The sequence below is a fragment of the Chrysochloris asiatica genome, unplaced genomic scaffold (assembly GCF_000296735.1).
Source record: "Chrysochloris asiatica unplaced genomic scaffold, ChrAsi1.0 scaffold00026, whole genome shotgun sequence".
In the NCBI taxonomy this organism is placed as follows: domain Eukaryota; kingdom Metazoa; phylum Chordata; class Mammalia; order Afrosoricida; family Chrysochloridae; genus Chrysochloris; species Chrysochloris asiatica.
The window spans coordinates 19919711-19923464 of record NW_006408544.1 but is presented as its reverse complement, the minus strand read 5'-3'; positions in this window follow the sequence as shown (position 1 = coordinate 19923464).

Below are 3754 nucleotides of genomic sequence, written 5' to 3'. Positions count from 1 at the left end.
CAAAGATGTCAGTTTGAGGACTAAAGTATGTCTGACCCAAGCCCTGGTATTTTTAGTAGCCTCATGTGAAAGTTGGACAGTGAATAAGGAAGACCGTAGAAGAATTGATGGATTTGAGTTATGGCATTGGAGAAAAATTTTAAAGTACCATGGACTGCCAGAAGAAAAAATCTGTGTTGGAAGAAGTACAGCCAGAATGCTCGTTATAAGCCAGGATGGCGAGACTTTGTATCTTATACTTTGGACATGTCAGGAGGGACCAGTCCCTGGAGGACAGCATGCTTGGTAAAGTGGAGGGTCAGCAAAAAAGAGGGAGACCCCAATGAGATGGATTGGTTCAGTGGACTCGAGTGTAACAATTGTGAGAATGGCATAGGACCAGGTAGTGTTTCATTCTGTTTGCATAAATCAGAACCGACTCAATGGCACCAAAAACAACAACATTGTGGATTGAATTGTGTCTTCCAGAAAGATATATTGAAGTCCTAATAACACGTAAAAGATGCCTAACAGCACCACCAACAACACATGTCTGGTCCATGTACACAATAAAATGGATAGTCACTGTACCACACTGCTAGGCTGTCAGCTCTGTGCAGTCAGGAAGCATGTCCTGTTCCCTTGCTGTGCCTCAGTGTCTCACACTGTGCCAGGCTCCCAGTCCACATACATAAACTGAATGAGCACTCACTAGTCACTGCCAGGCCTGTGCTTAGTAGTAGAATACAGAAAGAAATAAGACTCCATCTTGGCTCTCATGGGGTCCCAACCTGGCAAGTCATAGAACTCCTAAGTGGTAAGACCAGGTTCCCTGAAACCAAACCCTTTCCTTTATAGAAGAAAGATTTACTTTACATAAAAGGACTGCCCTTTTAAAACTGTAAGAAGTGATAGGTGAATCTGGGCAAGGTCTGATCATAAAGAGCTTTGGGCAACCAGGCATTCTATCTAGTAGGCATTGGGAGGCTGTTAAAGGTTTTTGAGCAGGGGACTGGTATGAACAGAGCTGGTAACCAGTGTGATGATGTTGGGAGAGACTGGAAGCACATCTATGGGACTACTCCAAGCGCTGGTGTAGAAGCTTGGGGGTGAGAAGCAGGACAAAAGCAGAAAAGATCTTAAAGGACTCCTGGAGGTGGGGGATGGGGGTGATTGGGAACAAGGAAACAGGACTTTTGATCCTTCTAGCTGACTTAGTGGCTTGCTCCTCTGCTTTCCCACACTTTAATCCTAGTCCTTTATGAATGAATGCATAAATGAAATTAGTGTGATTGGGAGGCTCTAGGATACCCATAAAATCCTATGACCATGTAGGGAGTTAGGCCTCTGCTCTTTGCCAGCCCAGTGCCTGGCATCAGCTCCATTCCAAAAAGCTCAAAGTTGGGTTACAGCACCAGTCTGGAGGCCTGTGTGCTGGCCTTACCACTTCTGGCTTCCTGGGTCTTTGTAAAGCAGAGACTCCTGCTGTGGCACTGTAGAATAAGCATTGGACTGCTAACCACAGATTGGTGGTTCAAATCCACCAACTGCTCCTCAGAAACCCTGTACAGAGTTGTTATGAGTGAGAACCAACTCGACAGCACTTAACAACAACAAAGTAAGGAAGGGCATGACCTACCACGTATGACTGTTGGGAGGGCTCAGTGAGATGGTGCAAAGTGTTTGGCTCCGTAAGTGGCATCAATTATAACAGTTGTTATCTGTTTAGTGAATGACCCTCCCACTAGGCCAGGCTCCTTTAGGACAGGAATGAATGTCATTCATCTCTGCATCCCAGCACCTCAGGCAGCTGTCCCGGTCTAGTAAGCAGAAATGAAAGGGAGGAAATCAGAGACTGAAAACTCTTAAAGGTAGTTACATTTTAGAGTTATGATGCTTACATTGATTATAAGTTCAAATAATGCTCAGATGATTGTGACAGCAGACCTCGCTTCAGCTCTTCTCTCAGTACCAAGAGGGAGGAATTATTCTCTTTTACTTTGATTTGCATGTGGGATTTTAAATGACTAGCTTGCTTGCAGGTGAGACAATCAGATAGGTCTATTTTGGTATAAACTGGTGATCCACGTGCAAATATGGAGAACCCTAATGAATTCCAAAGTTAACTCTCAAACATCTCAAAATAGATCATCATTTATCTCTTCCTCACTGATTTGTCTTTCAGACGGTTTACCTAACATCCCTGAGATCAGGCCGCCCCTTTCTTCCTCTCTTCTTTTCCTATAACACACATATTTTTAAACAATAGCTACGGGACTGTTTCATGAAATGAATCAAAAACAGATCTCTACCCTCAAGGAGTTCAGAGTTTCAAAGAGAAGCAATACACATAAACATGTTCTTTTTGAATAGTGTAAAATGCTGTACTGTAGAGATTGGCTCATTTGGGGTGTATTTATTGACCACCTGCTATGACCAGGGTTGGCCAAGTGCAGTGAGTGCTCATGGAGGGAGTGATCAGTTGGTCTGCTCTCTCAGAAGCTTCCCTTTTCCCTTCCTGTCCCCAGCCCTCCCTCCCTTCGTGTCAGTAACCCAGATCTCCAGCTGTAGACTTACAGATCTAGACTTGTTTAATCAAGCTGACAACTGGATTTTGCACTTGGATGCCCCACGATCCTTCAGAATCAGTGTATGTCAGATTGAAGTTTTCCCTCCCTCTGACTACTTCTCTTGAGTCTACTGTCCACTCAGAGATCCAAGTTGGAGATCTGGATGCCCCATTCAACCCATCCATCTCTCTCACGGCCCACATCTAGTCTGTCTTGTGTCCTGTGGGCCGTTCTTTAACATTTCTCTAATTGATTCTGCCTGACGCTGCTCTGGTCCCAGTCCTCAACATCTCTTGCCTGGACCATTGCAACCTCCTCCTCATGCTTTCCTGTGGTCGAGGAACAATACATCCCAGGGTTCTGACCTAAGGCTCTGGGACCAGACAGGCTGAAGTTAGAATTCCGGTGCCACCACTTCAGGAGCTGCGTGGCCATGGATAAGTCATTAAATTTCCCTAGACCCCAGTTTTCTCATCTGTAAGATGGGGCTGCTAACACTTCCCTAGCTATTGTAAAGATTAAACAAGATGCAATGCAACCATCTGATGGGTAGATCTCACCAACAATGCTGAGAGAAAGAAGCCAGATGTGAAAGCATACTTTAATGGGATTCTCTGGTAGGGAGAAAGGGGATTGTGATCAGGAGGGACACACGGGTGGATTCTAGGATGCTAACAAGGTTCTTTTCACTGGGTGGTAGTTATAGGAGTCTGATGGTGTCGTGGATTAAGCGTTGAACTGCTAACCTCAGTATTGGCAGTTTAAACGCACCAGCTGCTCCTACGGGAGAAGATGAGGCTGTGTGTTTCTGTAAAGAAGTATATTTCAGAACCTCTAATGGGCAGTTCTACTCTGTCCCACAGGGTCACTATGAGCTGGAATTAACTCGATAGCAGTGGGTGTGGCTTTTGTTGGGTGGTGGTTACACAGATGTTCTTTTCATGTATTCATTAAATTGTACAGAAACATTTTTGCATTTTACTATATGTGTATTTTTGTTTCCTCATTTTAAACTTTTTTTTCTTTTAAGTCAGTGAGCTATCCTGGGTAAAACGCTACCCCCAGCACACAGAGCACAGGCAGAAGTCAGGAAGTCTGGTTTCCAGCTGGGATGGTGTAGCCTGTCTGTTCCCCCACCACACACACACACACACACACACACACACAGACACACACACACACAACAGCAGACTCCTTGCTGAATC